We start from the raw sequence: 19,156 nt of genomic DNA, 5'->3' as shown, positions 1-19,156 counted from the left end.
AGCCAGCTGCAAAAAGCATAGTCACCATATTGGGAACATTTAATATGTTAATAGCTTTGAGAAGGTTATGATAAGGCACCATGAATGATGTTTTGGCTAATACCAGTCACTTGTCTTTTCCTGTTGTATAATACATGGTTTCCAGAGAAACTCCAAGAGTCAAATGTATTCTAATAATGTATTGAAAAATTGAAGTGTAACAAGGAGCCAGAGCTCCCATTACTTTAAGGGAGAAGCAGCCATAGGGACATCTCCAGGTGGGAGTGGTGGGGGGCGAGGGGGATACTGCTAATTATGGGCTGGCTGCAGGGGAATAAGCAGTTAGGAGTCCCATAATCTGCAAACACCTATTTTCAGCAACAGGACAATAAGGCAGCCAGAGTAGCAAAGTGGAACAGCTCTGCAGTGCAAATCACCTGATCCAAGATGTGCCCTGCTCTGGGGAGCTCAAAAGCCAGCACCCGGAGAAAGGTGGGGGGAAGGGGAGGCAGTGCTCTACAGGGGCTGGAGCCTTCACCCTTCAATAGGAAGGGTGGTCTGAGAAATGGTGGCAGGCTCTAAATGCCCTGGGTTAGGGACAGACATTAAACACAAACCAGTTTAAGTGATCAGAAATGGGTTTAAACCAGTAACAGAACAGATGTTCAGGACACATAAACCAGTTTGAAAATGGCTGAAACCAGTTTGAGATAAATCTTGTTGAATGTAGTATCAGACGTAACTGATTTGGGTTAAACCAGTTTATGCAATGTCTGTCCCAGACGCCTTGCTAGTTTAAGATAAACCAAACTCCCCCAACATCCCAGCATGATCTCTAGGCTGGGTAGGGCTCTCTGCTCCATAGCAGGGCTGGCCCCTCTCCTCTGTTCCCTGGCTGGAGCTTACAGGCACAGAACATCTACCTGGCTTCTCCCTGCTAAGCAGGCATTGTTCCCCCCTCCGCTCTGCCTAATGCAGACCCCTCAGTATTAGCTAGCAGACCACATGCTGACTACGGTGTGTTTTGTGGGAGACAACAAAGGCAGACAGGCTTTTGGGAGCTAATCAACAGGTACCTGGTAATGTTCTTCCTTGGAAAAGCTGTTTAAGAAAAGCTTTGAGAGTAGCTTTGTTTTCTTAATGGGTTGATAAACACTGAATTAGGAGTGATAAACATTCCCTGCTGGGCAGCTCAGGGGGGAGGGGAGAGGTGGGAGAGGGGGAAGGAACAATCGAAGCATACTGCCAGGGCCTGGCCACCCCCCCCCACCCCCCTCAGCTCAGCCCTGTGGAAGGGAAGGGAGGGCTTGCTCTAGTGCCCCCAGCTTCTAGCCTGAGCCACTGCAGGCATGTGCCTGCATTTCTTGAATGAAAAGTGAGTGTCTGTCCACCTCCAAATCGGTTCAAGCTTTTCGGGTTAGATTAAGCTGCAAAGATTGAATCAATTCAGGCTCTGGCTTTTTGAATGTCTGTCCGTAGCCCTGGAGGCAGGGAGGACAGCTGGCTGAATATTTGTTTTCCCTGGAGAGGGAGGGGGTCTTTAAAGTGATAGTGTGCCTTTTTCTTCTTCATGTTTGGTTACCCAGAGCAGAGAAGTTGTGTTAAATCACTAGCTTGCCTTTATGTTGTAGTTTAAACAAGAGGTCCCAGTGTGGCTACAAGGGTGAGGACGAGATCAAAGTCAGGCACCTGAAGGACATACTGTCATTTAACCCATAGAGGGGTGCCCAAGGGACACAAGGTGTTTTGAGCCCTGCCAGAGGTCAGAACTCACAACAGGGACAGGTGGAGACTAAGAGGGTCAAAGCCTGAGCTAGGGGAGAGAACAGAGTCATCCTGAAACTGTCAGGGCCAGGAGTCCAGAGCCCAAGAGGGGCAAGACAGGGGCTGGAGCCCATACAACAAGGCCCAGTGCAGTGGACTTAGGCTAAGAGGCCCAGCTACAAGGAAGAATTCAACAGGTCAGAATTTTTTGACACTATGGACTTCTATTTGAAAACTCTGGGTTTATCCTGTGAATTGTGCTTACACATCTAACATTGAATAGCACCCTGGAAAGGATCTCAAGTGCTTCATCACCCTGGCTAAGAATCACTGCACTACAGTAAAAAGAACCCCTGACATAAATGGGCTAAATCTTACATTTAAAGCCCTTTATTCTTTTTGAATACCACTACCCCAGGTCAGTTAATCTTTTCTTCTGTTCTTTGGAGTCCTTTGACCAACTTTTAAGGCATACTATGGCTTCTGCATATTCTGCCGTTATTTTTCTTAGAATCTGGACAATATCATTCATATCCTTGTGATCATTACTGATCTGTCCCATAATTCAGTTATTGTGCAGCTGTGCATAATTGCCATCTAATGACCTTAATGAGTCTTTTCCCAATGGCATCATCCTACATCTGTTTGCCTCTCCTCTGAATCATAAACATACTGGGAATTTAGTAAACAGTACGAAGACCACTGTAAGCAGGTTGGTGTGCCTGCTACCTTGCAAACTGACTTTGCTCCCCTGAGAACCCCTCACCCAGTTCTATTAAAAACAATAGCCCTTTCCAGATGGCACCAGAGGCATCTGTAGCTCTGGCTCCTTCTAAACAGTGAACTCTTTTGGGTTCTAGGCTTTCTCCCAGCAACAAACTGCTCCTTCCCAGCTCAAACTCCTTGTTCTTTCTCCCCTTGGGTTTTAAACTCCCAGCTAATCACATACAGGTGCACTCCTATCTCCAGAGCTGTCTGCCTTACTTAAGGGGCCAAACATCCTTGTCACAATCACCCTTCCCAGTTGTACCATATTTAGAATCATAGAATCATATGGCTGGAAGGGACCCCAAAGGATCATCGGGTCCAGCCCCCTGCATGAGCAGGAAAGACATCTGGGGTCAGACGACCTCAGCCAGGTGACTGTCCAGTCTTCTTTTGAAGACCTCTAGGGTAGATGATTGCACCACCTCTGTGGGGAGCTCGTTCCATAGTCTGGACACCCTAGTTGTAAAGAAGTTTTTCCCAACGTTCAGCCTGAAACTATCTTCCAGGAGTTTGTGGCTGTTGTTTACTGAGCCCCTGATGTATGCCTCTGATATAGCAAAAAAGCCACAATCAGGGCCCCTCAGCCTTCTTTTCTTTAAGCTGAAGAGTCCAACATCCCTCAGCCTCTCCTCATGTGGCTTGCCATGCAAGTCCCCGATTATGCAGGTGGCCCTTCTCTGGACCTTCTTGAGCTTTAGCACGTCCTTGTTGAAGGGTGGCACCCAAAACTGGACACAGTACTCCAGCTGTGGCCACACCAATGTTGAGTAAAGTGGGAGAATAACTTCTTTGGATTTACTGGAGCTGCATTGATTGATGTATGCCAGAGTTTTATTGGCTCTAGCAGCTACTGCATCGCATTGCTAGCTCATATTCATGCTGGGGTCTATTGTTACCCCCAGATCCATGCTGGCTGTCATTTAGTATCAAGCTTTCTGCAAGTTTGTCACATATAGCCTCTTTGATGAATGTTCCTAGCATTTTCCTTGGAATAGAAGTTAATCTAACTGGCCTGTAGTTTCCTGGGTCTTCACTCTTCTCCTTTTTAAAGATGGGCACAAGATTGGCTCTATTCCAGTCCTCTGGGATTTCTCCAGAGGCCCATGATTTTTTAAAGACCTTTGTCAGGGGCTCTGTGATTACTTCGGCCAACTCTTGCAGCACTCTTGGGTGGAGTTCATCTGGTTCTGCTGATTTATATACATCTAATTTCTGTAACTGATCATACACCAGTTCTAGAGCAATAGTGAGAATGGTGGTAATCCCACCCTGCTCATTCTGTGCCCTACCTCACAAGTTGTTCCCCTTGGTCTTGTGAAAGACTGAGGCAAAGCAGTAATTTAGGAGTTCCATTTTTTTCCTGAGTTGTAGTGACCAGGTATCCCAAGGAATTGAGCAGTGGCCCCACACTCTGATTAATTTTCCTTTTACTTCCTATGTAGCTAAAGAAGCACTTCTTGTTGTCCTTGATTCTTGTAGCTAGTTTTAGTTCAGTTTCTGCCTTAGCTTGCTTAATCTGTTTTCTACAAGTGCGGGCCATTGTTAAGTAGTCTTCCTTAGAGGCTGTCCCAAGCTTCCATTGTTTGTATGCCTCTTTCTTTTTTTGTAGGAGGGCTGCAACTTCTCTGCTTAGCCAAGAGGGTTTTCTGACCCTTCTGCTACTTTTTCTCCATAAGGGAATGGATTTTCTTTGAGCCTTAAGGCTTGTATCCTTAAGGAACAACCATTCTTACTTGACTATAGGATAAGAGGTTTTTCTAAACCCCTCATTCCACATGGGATTAAAAGAAACCTCATCTTTGATTCAAGTATGGCCTGGGAAGGTGACTGCTGTGGCCCAAAGCTGTCCCTAGGAAGATCATCCAGGGATGCAGGGTGTGTGTGGGTGTGTGTGTGTGTGGGGGGGGGGGGGGTGCTGTGGCAGAGGAGCTTCTGTGGCTCTGGCCCCAACCTGTGCCTGGGGTTAGGGCTGGAGCTGCCACCATAGCTACTGCTTGGCTGGATCCAGACTTACTGTGTACTCTGTGCTCCAGGCTAGAGCCAGAGCCAGAGCCAGAGCTGTTGCATGGGGTAAGTGGGGAAGGGATTGGGGCATAGACCTGCTCCATTGTTGCTGATTTCTCCACCACACTGGTGGAATGTAGGGAAACACTGAACATAACTAAATTTATACTTTACCATGTATGGAGTCTAATTACTGGGAGGTTGCCTTAAAAATCAAAGCCATCTTGGTTTTAGGTAAATACAGTAATCTCATGTTGATAACAGGCAAAAATGAAGTTGAGAGGGAATCTGAGCTTGGAAGTGCAACATAAAATAAACCTATGAGGTTTCTTTTCAATGGCTTACTTCTCCTCTTCATACATAAGCAGAGAACTTCATTCTAGAACTCTGGAATTAGCTAAAGAGAAGCCAATTATTTCCAAAGGCTTGAATAGTGCTCTGTATCTTGAAAGAAGAGTTTATTCTGACATAAAAGACAAGAATGCATCTGGATTGTTGCCTTGAGAACCAATTGCACGTCTTATGGAGGAAGATCTTTGAAACTTGTGATTTGTTCCAACTGAAATCCTTACTTTGTAGTTCATCAAGGAACTCTTATCTAAAATGCACACATTATTAAATAATATGATTATTTATTAACTATGATCAGCAGGGGGGCTGTGTAAGCAACCATTTTGTCTGACTAGAATTTCTGAGAAGCATGGTAAATTAGGCCAAGTGTACTGCTGTGATTGGACCACTTCCACTACCCAAGTTAGGTCAGGTATCTCTACACTGCACTATGCAGTGTACCATGTAGACAGTCCCTTAGATTTAAATAGAACACTTTAGTTTCCCTAGAACAAGACCTTCACAACCTACTTTGCTTTAATGTCAGCTCTCACTTTCTACCACTTGACTAGGAAGTGACCCTCAATTCCCATTTTTTAAAAAAATCAGAACATGCATATCCCCAATTATTTGAACTATAGTATTGTCCCACTCACTGTAATATGCTGCAGAGTCCTTTTCTAATGCTAGGCTCAGGATTCGATCAGATGATTGGCAGTAGACTTCCAGAAACCAATAGCTTGTTGCTTTTTTCTGAGCCTACTAAGTATTTAACTAGATGACTAACCAAAATGAAAAATACCAGGAGATATCTTCTACATAGGAACTAGATATCAGTGATTCCATTAAGCTATTCTAGGTGTTGATTTCTCCAGGTCATGGTTTAATCAAATTTCATCCCAATATCTGCTGGAAGATACACCACTATTCAGATATCCCAGCTGTAAAGATAAAAACAAAGCAAGCATCTTTCCAATTACACTTTCAACATACAATTAACAACTATTTTTTCTTTATGCTGGTAAGCCTTTCCTATTAGAGATGCTCCTGTTTCTCTAGAACATGTAAATCTCTATAAACATATATATTTTTGTTCAGTCATAAGGGAAAAGAATTAAGAGAGTAATTCCCTGCTGATCATAGTTAATTCCTCAGTGGTAGACTCTGGAGCCCAGGCTGTTCTTGTAGTTTGAGAAATACATTTCTTGACTATAAATAAATCTGAGTCCTTCATCTACCTGCTTGTGGACAATCAGAAGTATCCATTTTCAGTGCCATAAACTTAGCAAAGTTTATGAAACAGATTCTACCCTCTGCTTCTCTCCAAAAAAGTAGGCATAGATAATCACATTCCACAGAAAAAAATATGAAATGCATTTCCAGGAAGGAGGAAATCTTGATAATCCCATTAAATATTTTGTTGAGTGTTGATGACAATGACCTTAAGGAAAACCTCTAAACCTAACAGATCCTACAAAAGGCTAATAAGAAGTTCTACAGCTTGCAATGTTAGCTGCATATCTGAGAAACTCCAACTGTCCAATAACACGATATCTGTAGCACTAGAAAAAGGAATGGTTTCCATCTTTTTGTCTACATCTTCACTGTCCATTATTTTACACAATTCATTAAGGCTCCTAACTTCTGAAACAGTGACCTCGAGCATACAACATCTCAGAGTGAGTGGGATATTGTAATGCCCAACCCCCTCTATACGATGGGAAAAATCATAAATGGCTGGTGCCTCCTGAGACTGTTGGGGTACGATGGTAGTGAGCAGGAACCACCCACAGCCACTGGCCATTTGTGGGGGGTGGGGTGTCAGGCGAGTGGCAAGTGGGGCAAGTGCCTGCAGAAGCCATCAGTGACCAATCTCGGGGGGGCATGTGCCCCCCTGTGCCCTCCCTACGTGTCACCTATGGAAATAATGGACACCTATACACTTACATGAGGCTGCTCCAAAACATTAATTGTAATGCTGCATTGGAGCAGACTTGATTTAAAAAAAAACAAACAAAACCTGAGCCTGCTGGACTGTAGCAATTACTACGCTCAAGCAGACTCCAGCATCACATGTAACAGGGTCCTTGTGCTGAGAAATGGTGGTGAGGGCACTTTAACTAAAGCTTGTTAGAAGACCTTTAGTTCAGGCATCCTCGCCATCATTTTTCAGTACAGGGATACTGATGCAATTGATGCTCTGGGTGCTTTAATTACAGGGCCTCTCTGAGAGCTGCTGCACCCTCCTCCCCACACACCTTGCCCAAGAGCATGTGTATAAACATCCAAGAACACTACTTTCCTATAATGGTTCTAATAAAAGGAAAGTGTGACAGCAGTAAAATAAAAATGAAAAACAATACAAAATGAATACACCGGCAGGTAGGAACTGCATCCAGGCAGACCTGGATAGGTTAGAGAAGTGGGCGGATCTGAACAGGATGTGGTTCAACAAGGACAAGTGCAGGGTGCTGCACCTGGGGAGAGGAAATCAGCATTATGGTTATAGGTTACGGGCTGACCTCCTCAGCAGCACAGAGGCAGAGAGGGATCTTGGAGTCAGGATTAACTCCAGGATGAATATGAGTCGCCAATGAGATGAAGCAAAAGGCAGAGCCAACTGCACCCTGTCATACATCAACAGGGGCATCACTAATAGGTCCAAAGAGGTCTTGCTCCCCCTCTATGCATCGCTGGTCAGGCCGCAGGTGGAGGACTGTGTCCAGATCTGGGCGCCGCACTTCAAGAAGGATGTGGAGAACCTGGAGAGGGTCCAGAGGAGGCCACTCGTATGGTTGAGGGCCTCCATGGCCAGCCCTATGAGGAGAGGCTGAGGGACCTGAACCTCTTCAGTCTCTGCAAGAGGAGACTGAGGGGTGATCTTCTGGCTGCCTACAACTTTATCAGGGGCCAGCAGCAGGGACTCGGGGAAAGTCTGTTCACCGGGGCCCCCCTTGGAGTCACTAGGAACAATGGCCACAAGCTGAGGGAGGATAGGTTTAGGTTAGAATTAGGAAGAACTACTTCACTGTATGGGTGGCCAGAGCCTGCAATAGGCTTCCCAGAGAGGTGGTGCTCTCACCTTCCCTGGAAATCTTCAAGAGGAGACTGGATAGGCACCTGGCTGGGGTCTTATGACCCCTGCCACCCCCAGTGCTCCTTCCTGCCCATGGCAGGGGGTCGGACTAGATGATCTGTCTAGGTCCCTTCCAACTCAGTGATTCTCTGATTCTATGAAAATATGAAGAAAACAGCATAGATTGCAAAATTTTTTAGAAACTGAATTTGAATTCCCATGGAAGAAATTCTAAGGGAAAAATGAGTTGAGAATTGCTAAAGGAGACTATCATGGGAATAATGACAGATTAATTAATATAGAGGAAAGTCAGGATTTAGAGTATGATACCAATGGAGCTGTTATGAGAAGTTCTTTACCAACCTGAAAAAAAACTCAGAGATTCCTACAAAAAGTTGGACAAGGATGCATTGGTAAGGAGGAGAATCAAATAAAATGAAATAAAAAGAAATAGCAAAAACATGGGACAACAACAACAAAAAAGTTACAAAAGGCCAAGGGTGCAAAAGAAAGGGTTGAATAAGGAAAGGTTCTAAAATAATTATAGGTATATACATTAGGAAAAAGGGAAAGAAAGGCCAGTGTGAATCTCTTCTTTAATGAAAAAAAGGCGAGCAAGTGGAGGACAGTTAAGGGCAAAGTGTTCAATGACATTTTTGTTCAGCCTTCCCAAAAAAGGTGAAAATTAAATTGTATGCTTGTCACAGTTAACAAGGGCATAGTAGCACAAGTCAGAACAGGGAAAGCACAGGTTACAGGACCTGTTAAATACATACAAGTTAGCAGGACCTGATGAAATGAATCCTATGGTACTTAAGGAACTCTCTGAAGTAATAGTAGTCCTTATTTTTGAGAATTCTTGGAGGATAGATGAGATCCCAAAGGCCTGGAAAAAAAGAAGCATGGCATCCATCCTAAAAAAGGGGGAAAAGGAGGACCCAGGAAATTCAAAAACAACCTTGGTACCTAGAAAGATTTTGGAATAAATATTTAAACAATCAATTTGTAAGCACCTAGAAGAGAAGAAATGACCAATCTAGTTTCCTTCTTTGACAAGATAACTGAAAAGCAGTAGTTGTGATATGATAAGTTACACACAGGCTGAACGGGGGAGAGGATGGCTTAAAAGCTCAAAAGGAGGAGATATCAAGAGTTAACTTTTAAGAATAGTTGCCGGTTACCACTGGTAGACTGAGAGGACTTTTCAATTAAGGGTGCAGACAGAAATGACAGTTTTTGCCCAATCTGGCTAGTTAGTCAGCTATCGCTGTGACCAAACACAGGTGTATGGTTACAAACCACTTCAAAAATAGCCTATCAGGCAAAAATATGAACGCTCATTGTTTGAGGGTTAGATAACGACATTTCAAAACATAGTGTCTTCTGTAACTTCTGTCTGTGCTGCCTCCCAGCCTTTCACTGTTTTCAGAATGGGAGGGGGAAAGGGAGTCTAGAGTTTTCTCAGCCACCTCTGGGGAAAGAAGGGGGGTGTGTATTGAAACCTCCCTAAGGTGGGAGGCTCCAATTCAACCATCCCAACCTCCAGTGCCAATTGGGGAACTGTTAGAATGAGATCCCTCTCCTTCCTTTCCCCCCATCCCATTTTGAAAAGGGACAGGCTGGGAAAGAGGAGGGGCTTTTGCCAAGGTAAACTGGCTGCAGGCTGGCAGCCAGCAGCTAGATTCCCCTTCACCCTAGAGCCAACAGTGACCTTCTGTTTGGTCCGGGGTATCATTGTAACTCAGGACACTTCCTGCAAAGTGTTCTTAGTTACAGCAGGGACCTGCACTTCTGTTTGCACCCTATGGGTGCATCCAGATGACCCCGCACATGCTTCTTATACTGAATCTCAAAGCAGTTTGAGACACGGCAAGAGGCATGCTGGAAACAAAAAAAGATTCTCCACACTGCAACTTTGTGGCGCAGGCTCAAAATTTGATACCTGGAAATCCAGGTGCATATGTGTGTGTGTATATATATCTCACACACACCTCCAGAAGAAAAGCAGGACAGGAAATCAGAGGCTGGGGTCCTCCAAAAATATGCTCTGGTAGCCGGCCAGAGTGTCTCTATGGCTGCCCCTTGCCCCAGTGCTGAAGCACACGGCCTCCATGTATGGGGCAAGGAGTAGTGCAGGCTGCATGGACCCCAGCTCCTTCCCCAAGTAAGAACTGGGGGTAGAGGCAACTGGAGCAGGTGTGTGTGTGTGTATGGGGGGACTGTTCAAGAGGGGTGGGTCCCCTGCCTGCCCCCCACACTCCCCACAGACCCCCTGCAGCAGCTGCGGCCATCAGGGTGCTCAGAGACCTCTTAGCATAGCCCCCCCATGGAGCAGGGCAGCACGGCTTGGCCCTGGCCACCAGCGCTGCCTGTGCCAAATTGCATGTGCTCAGCCCAGCTTGGCACAGGGCCATGCATCTTTGGGCAGCTCTGGGCTGCTCGAGCTGTCACCTGGGGCCCCACACCACTCACAGGGACCACTGTTGCGCTAGTGTCCCCAGATACCAAGTGGCTGAGCCTCAGAAGCTCCTGAGGGCAAGTACCCCTGAGCTGCTCATTGGGGCAGGTTTTTATACTGCTGGGGCCAGCACAGGTGCTGGTTCCAGGCTCTAGCTCCCCCTGGCTGCAGATCTGGGAGGAGCTGGGCAGGGTCATTTTGCCAAGTGGCACAACTTGCCCAAAACCAAAATGCATGTCCAGGCACATGCACTGAAGCAAAAATCCCCAGCACAAATTTGTGCTACTCCTATTTGAGCTGCTGCAAGCGCACGTGCCTGTATGCACCCTAAGCTTCTTTAGGGTCTGGTACCTGACGCTCTCATTAATAATTTGGATGGATGGATGGGAGAGTGGACCCTTATAACATCTCCAGATGACATCAGGCTTGAAGTGGGTACAAGCACTTCAGAAGGCAGGCTCAGAATTCATATTATTCTGTGGAGTGTCTGAAATCAATAAAATGAAATTTAATAAAGACAAGTACAGCACTTGGCACTTTGGCAGGAAAAATTAGATGTACATGTACAAAGTGTGTAATAACTTCCTACACCATCCATATTACAGAGAAGACCATGGTGATTATAGTGGATCATTCAGTCCAAAGTGTAAGGGTGTGTGCAAACACAGAAAGAAAAATATAGATTTTGGGATGTACCAGCAGGCAATCTGTGAGAAATTGAAGGTAATTATTCTTCACTGCTCTGTGCTGTGGATAAACCTGAAGTACTATGTTCAGTTTATGGCACCAACACTTTTAAGATGTAGACAAATTGGAAAGAGTCTAAAGGAGAGCAATAAGAATGATAATGTTGAGAATGATAAGTGGTTTACAATACATGTCCTGTAAAGGGAAAAGAGTCAAGGAATTAAGTTTGTCTCGTCTAGAAAAGGAAGGATGAAATGTAGGTATGATGGTTGTCTTAACATAATTAAATGGGACATAAATATATGTAGAGAGGATAGTATTCAGTTTTTCTTCATGCCTATGAAAGGTAAAACGAGGAGGAGGAGGTTTATTCTGCAGCTAGGCAGACTTCAAATGAGATATTCAGAAGCTTTCTAGTTGTAAAACTAAATGAACATAGAAACAGGGTACATGGGAAAGTTGTGGAATTCCCATTTCTTGAGGTTTTAAGAGGCTTTTAGGCAACCAGGTGTATACAGATATAGGTAACACTTGATCCTTGTCATAGAGCAGGATATGATTAACTTTATCATGTTGTAGGCTTTGATGGAGTGGACAACTTCAAGAGCCCTTTCACTACCATATTTCAGGGACTTTATAATATGCTCTCTGGACATCCACCTAAGAAAGGCTGGCTTACCTTTCTCCATTGTTAAGGATTGGAGTTATGTACCGAGTAACTGAAGGCCTGTTTGTCACCCTTTACTTAAATTTTTTCCTAAATGTTTGTCACATTAACTCAGTCTTTAACTTATTTAAATACAATATTCATGTTACTTTAATGAAAGTTTCATTGCAGTTTCTAAAATGAATATGACAACTGAAATCATGGAATTACAGGTGACCCTTGCCATTTGCGGGGGATACGTGAATGTATCCCCTGTGAATGGTGAAATCCACAAATAAGGTGCTGCGTTCATGAACGTAGCGCCCCTGGCGGCTGGGGGGTGGGGACGGGGCACGGCTCCGGTGGTGGCGGTAGGAGTGTGGCAGTGGCAGCGGGAGCATAGCGGTGGCAAGGGTGGAGCAACCAAGGAGCTCTGGAAGTGTATAAAGTGCATTTAAAATGAGGGTTTGGCATTCGCAAATATTTGAAACCACAAATGCTGAACCTACAAATAAAGAGGGTTTTCTGTATTCCTATCACTTGGTAAAGAGTAATTTGGCCTTAAGTAAATAATTGAATATGACTTTTATTTTCTAGCTGTCCACTCAGCATATACAAATAGATATGCTGCATATACAGTGTATCCTCTCTCTCTCTGTATACCCACCCTCTCCCACACATCCCTAATATATGTTTTACTTGTTACTTGACCCTGAATTACATTTGACTAAACTTCATGAATTAATAGTACAGGTTTTGAATGAAATGATTTCCAAGAAGATTAGTCATGTGTTAGCTGATTTTTCAAGTTCTGAATGGATGTATATATAACACATATCAGTTGGTGTAGCAAATGAAGTCAGCTGAATCAGACTGCCAGATCCAAGCAACCCTGCACTATGGATCCTGGAGCTTGAAAATTTTGACAGTTTAAGTTTAGGTCTTTGTTCTGCAGGATGCAATTAGGCATGTCAACAAAGTGTTGGGGACATCTACACCATGACACTTAGCTTCTGGAGGGAACAAGGAAGTGGGGAGAGATTTATTAGCCCTCACAATAGAAAGTTAGAAGTAGCAAAAAAGGGAATTAGAGAAGCTGATACATAGCACATATTCTTGCAGAGGCAGATGGAGGGATTTCCCTCAGAAAGTTAGCCTTGGCCTAGGAACTAATGTGAAGAACACTGCAGGGTTTGCCCACCTCTGCTAGCGAGCTCTCAAAACTTCTTTGTTTCCTTTCTCCTTGTACTCAGTGGATTTGTACCCAGTCTAGACTGGCAGAGAGAGAGCTGCTAGATCATTCAGAATGAGTATGCAAACATAACAAGTAAAGGCTCCTAATCTTCTATTTCTTCTCTTTCTGTTATAACCTGTGGTTGAAATATTCTCCCTTACTACAAGCACAGAACAGCAAATGTAAATCATAAATCTTTTTTAAATGCAAAGGAATTGTGTTCCCTTGATTTAGAAAATGCAATACACCCAATAAACTACAGGCACAATCCTCAGATAGCATAAATTGGTATATAGCTTGACTATTTTCAGCATAGTTCCATTGATTTATTTCAGCTCAGGATCTTGCTTTTTGCTCTGAAGTACCTAGATATCAACACAACATAGCTCATAGCACTGGATTCCTCTCTTCTATATTGGTGGGATTTGTGGGAATAAACCCCATCTAAATCAACTGGGTTATTCCAGTGTCAGAACCCAGTAAATTAGATCCATTTTACTTAGTTTCCAAAAACTTTGAAGCATCTGACTTTATTCTCTAATGAGTAGTATAAGCTGCCAAGTTTCAGTCACAGAGTAAAGGTTCCCTTTAAGAAATAGCAATGTGATTTATTCTCTGTGCACATCAGGCTAAACAGTTATGGGGATTTATTTGGGGCTGAAATTCGCTCTTTGCCTTGTCAGTCTGACCAGTCATGGATGGCAAACATTGTGCAGTTAAGATATTTTTGCATTTTAAGTTCTATTTTTATACTGTAAGAAATTTGGGAGCTGTAGCACAGCAAATGAATACATCGGCTGCAAGAACCAAGAAATGGAACTACATTTCATGAATAATTTTCTATATTTAAAAAAAAAAAACTTTTGTAAAAAATACCTGTCATTCAGTGGAAAATAAGGAATACTAGTTGTAGTGACAACAATTCACAGACCATTGCTTGGAAACATGGTGTTAAACTATGAAAAACTGCATGCATTTCTGATTAAGTAAAATCTCTCTGGATTCTTTTTGCATTTGGAACATAAAGCCTTGATCCTGACCTTGGTTTTCCAGTGGTGCAAATCTATGGGTGTAGATGGAGCACAATTAAATTAAAATAGACCTCATTTACACACTGTGGCTGCCTGTAGATGTGTGGGACATCTGCTCTGATGTGCTGTAATTACAGTGCGTCAGAACAGAGCAGATTAGTCCTAGCCTTGGCATCTCATGTTTTCAGTGTCCCTGTGCTTCAAAATGGCAACAGGGGCACATTAAACTAAAGCACATTGAACAAGCCTTAGTGCAAGTCCTCCACCACCATTTTGAAGTGTGAGACGCTGAATACACAAGACACTGTGGGTGCTTTAATTAGAGTGGCTCCCAAGAGCACCGGCCCCTACTCCTGGAACACATGTAAAGGTGCCCTGTTATACCAGAAAGAACTTCATGCCATTTAAAAAATAAATAAAAGTCTTTCTAACCAGCACTACATATTCCTTAATATTTTACTTTCCACTAATACTCTACATTTGAAATTTGAAATTAGTGTGAAATGGTAAAATATCTATTTTGGTTATGTATCAATTATTAGAGAAAAAAAATACAATTAGAAGTTATTTCAACCATATATTTATATACAATGCTAGTATATATTTTCCTAAAACTAGTAACTGTTAATGAGACACTCAGTTCAAAGCCATCACTGAAAAGACAATAATCTTTGATGAATGACAGAAATTGCTGTTTATTGTACAGTTGACTATATCAGGCATGTTGCAGACTGGTTTTGTATATAAAATGAGATGAATGTCTTCTCCGTTAAGAATTTTAGAGGACAACTAAACATTTAAACCATTTTTTGTAGCTACTGGGAACATACAGACTGATACAGTAAAATCTGCTATCTATGGTATTTAAGAGATCCAATGCTCTTTTTATTTTAATACCTGAACACAGCATCCAGTCTTTCTCTGCTGAACTCTTAGTCATCCTCAACTTCAGATGGATGACAGATTCCTGTCATAAACAATACAAACCAAGTAATACCTGAATACATATTTAAAAGGTCAGGTTATTCTGCACAAAGACTACAAAATTGCTTTCCATTTTCTTTTAAAGTGATAGTGATTGTTTTGCTTCTCAGAATAATTAACATTAGGACTGGTATAAATTGAGGATATTGCATAATAAATAAATTAAGTGGGGGCCCAGAGCTGCCCAAAGGTGCATGGCCCTATGCAAAGGCTACCAGAGCATCTCTTTGAAGGACCATGCCTCCTGTTGCCTCAGGGCATGGTAGGAACCTCCCTGCTCCTCCTTCTCCCCCTACGCTTTCCATGTATCATATTTTGAGCCCACGCTGCAAATATGCAGTGTGGGGAACATATTTTCATTCTCAGCATACTTCTTGTGCGCTCATCTGGATCATTCCTTGTGGTAAGACAGTCTGTGGGTGAAACCAGTGTGGCATCCTGGTGACATTTTTTACATCTAAAAATACACCTTTTAATGATATTGAACATCAGATAGAGTTGTGCGGTAATTTATATCTGGATACCTGTGTGAATCTCTCCTTTCTGAATCTTTGAGGTAAAGCAAAGAAAAAAAAAATCAATCAGAGTATCTACTCAGGAATGGTGGACAAGGACAGAGATAAAGAATTCTTGAGACAACAATATGGCGGATGTTTAATGGTGAATATGCTACATGGCTCCATCCATACTAAAAATAGTTTCCTATTCCTAATGCTAACACTCGGAAAACTAAGGTGGATGCTAAACCATGTTATGACACCCAAGCCTTAGAAAGGAAAGGGGATTGCTAAGAAACAGAGGGCCTGCTGTGACTAGTTTCCCTCCAGACTGCTTTGCTAGATTGAACAAAATTTATTAATTCAATATGCCACCCTTCCCAACAAAAAGGTGGCTTACAGTAAGAAAACAGAATAACTTATAAAACAGCAGTGCAGTAAGAGGACAAACCACCTTAAAAACGGAACTTGAATATCCATGTAAAACAGAGACTCTTTAAAGAAAAGTGTAAGTAAAAATACTAAGAGTTAGGTAAGAGTAAAGTATGCACGCAGATCTTTATTTCTTCCCTTTATTCTGCATGCTACATACCATTTGGTTAAATGAGTCACTATCAATCACTGTCCCAGGCTCTTGGAGGAAAGAGCTTATAGATGCCAAACTAATATGAGCCAAACAAATTGACAAAGTTGGAGAAATAGGGAGACTGAAGTTCGGGGGATTCAGTCTATGATTGGTTGGACTGCGTGTTTATATTTAGGGAGAGGTATAACCTGTTTAATTTGCATACATCTCTTCACATTCTGCATTGGGATCTTCTAAGTCTCATTTCTTAAAGTCTGTGTTTATAAGCTATATAAGGCAGAACCTAATTTCACAACCATCATGATAACCATGCCTGTGCACCAGGCAGATATTCTTGCCCTGCTCAATTTGGAAGTCAGTGTTGGACATTTGCAAACCATCCTCCTCTTATGGGATGCCCTACATCATCTCCAGGAAGAGAGGGGCTGCCTATCCTGTTGTACCAGAGGCAAGCCAGTCAAGCTAGTCTGCCTTGCAGAAGCATTGAATCTCATAGGTTTCTAGAATTCCTGCAGAGGGAAGATAATGAACCATGTGTTCCACTGACTCTCTGGCCTTTAACTGTTCCTCCACCAACACAACACATGTCACAACAGCGATTAAAATGACAAAAATGACAACACTTGGGAAGTTTGCTTGCACTTGTACACACTACCTCATTGCACTGAGTGTTCTACCACCTTTAAGCCTCTGCCACAAGATAATTTAGATCACCACTTCACAGTTTCTGGTTTTTGACTTTTTTTTCTTTGAAGATGCCTATAAAAAATTCTTCAGAGAGTTGGCTGAATAAATCACTCATACTTTGAATTTCACCCAAGGGTAGAACATGCCATTTTCACTGAGGCCTCATCTATGTTGGCAGGCTTCTTTTCCTGGGAGAAGTTCTCTGTGGTGGCTGTTGTCTCCTGGCTGAAGCTGCCAGGATATATGTACACCCGAGTAGTTTCTGCTAACTCCACATAAAACTCAACTGCATCAGCTCAGCTGCCAGAGCATGAAATACACCCTGCGTATATACTTGCTGTTAAAAGGGCTGTGATAGAAGTCTGTTTGCCAGAGGTGGAGTAATTCTGGTGGCAGAGGAAGGAGTTCTGACACTGTAGGGGAGCTATGGGTGAAGATGTACTAAGTTTTGCCAGAAAACAAACACACAAACAAAAAACCAGAATTCTACAAGCAAAACTTTAGTAATGGGGACAAGGCCTGTGAGAGGCCACTCTTAGAAGGATTTGTACTAAAACCACTACAGGATGCTAGTGCTGCCCTACATAGCTTAGCCTTTTAGCTTGAGGTTCAGGGAGGGTAAGGGGAGGTTAGATCATGTTAAAAATGGCCACCAAATGTAACTTAGTTTGCCCAGGTATGGACCGTACAACTAGATCCCTAGTTAGATCGACTTAAGTGCAAACTGTACAGAAGTTCAGGGAAGTTAGGGTGGTCTAAAACTGGCCAACATGAGCTAAGTTAACCCTAACTGCAAGGTAGTCTAACATAATCAGGTCCAGTGAAACCTAACTGAGCTTCTGTATAGTTCCCAATGCAGACAAAGGGCTGGGAAAGCCCAGCCTCTGGCCCTAGCCCTGGGGCTGCATTTTCCCTGTCCCACCAGCACTGGGCTATTTTTAGCCCCCCTGGCCCTTTGCTCCCCCCCCCAATGGACAACCCCCCCAGTGGTCCAGCCAGCACCCCTCCCCCTTGAGCCCACTGAAACCCCACATTCCACAAGATGCTCCTGGTGTTGGTTTCACTGGTGTTTGCTGGTGCTGGGACCCTGCTTGCACACCCCTGATTCTCCTCCAAGCCCTCCCATGGACATTGCTTCCTGCCCTAACCCCCCACCAATGCCCAAGTCCCCACATCCTGACTTACAGAGTGGGCATTTTTAATCTAATCCATCTTCCCTGTAACCTTCCTATAATCGCTGTACATATCCTTAATGTTTACAATTGCCTCAAAAAAGGAACTCACACACCAAGAAACACCACTTATACTGATACCGCTATATATCACCTTGTTCAAAATGTCTTTCATCTTCAGGCCTGCGTTTCGTTTAGAATCAGCACTTGGAGGAATGAATCTCCTTGGGTTGAGACCAGGCATGCATCCTGGTAGAACCTGTCTGCAACCTTTACCATTAGTGACTGCAAGGCAAAACAAGTTTGAACAAGGCTGTGGTATATAGCCTTTAAGCCAGGTGCAATATCATTCTCAGTTGAAGATTTTCAGCTATGAATATTACTACTGTGGGAGATCAGGAAGAATCCCAGCCTTACAAGTTTTAAATCACGATACATGACGACTCACCTCTTGCCAGGCATTTATTATGAGTAGAAATATTGCCTGCCCCCAGCAGCCTGCTTTTGGGATCTAACTGTTCATAAGATAACTTTCAACCTTCAAAGGGAGAAGCGAAATATATAAGTCAAGGATGTAAAATTTAAAAAATGTCTTTACTGATACCTATATACTATGGTCATTTCAAACTAGGAAACAATCCCAGAATAACTATTACACAGCACCTTCCACTCATGGACCACAAAGCTCTTTCTGAACATATAATTAAAGTCACTCTAAATTCCTATAGCATGGGAAAAAGATTATAAAATCCAGTGCATTCGTATAATAAAATTCAGGATAAAAACTAAGATTCAGAAGTTAAATCACTTTCTCATGGTCAGAGAGAAAATTAGGGTATTGATAGATAACCAAGAAATTTGCCTTCCTGATCTTCTCCTATCACTGCACTCTCTTCAGTGCACACTCTTTTAGTCCATACTACTTTTCTCAGTGTCCCGTGTTTTCAATGCTACCGTCATCATACTCAGCAAAATTACTCAGAGAAACTAATGTGTGTTACAAGTAGTCATTTATGGTTTTTTGCAATGAAATTAGAATCAATACACATTTTTAACAAAACTATGATGTGTTTTACACTTTCTGTAAGAGCTTCTTCAATAAAATAAGTGGGCCAATATTATTTTTAGTAATGCTGCTTCGTTATGAAAAGGTGAAGAGCTCAGATACATAGACATTTCACCTTTTCCATCATCTCTGATGGTTATTGTGTTAAACAGCTTTAATAGACGATGAACCTAGCCTCCTGCTCTAA

The sequence above is a fragment of the Gavialis gangeticus genome, unplaced genomic scaffold (genome assembly GCF_001723915.1).
Source record: "Gavialis gangeticus isolate Ggan-Ray unplaced genomic scaffold, GavGan_comp1, whole genome shotgun sequence".
NCBI classification, from domain to species: Eukaryota; Metazoa; Chordata; order Crocodylia; family Gavialidae; genus Gavialis; species Gavialis gangeticus.
Note: the sequence above shows the minus strand (reverse complement) of the source record.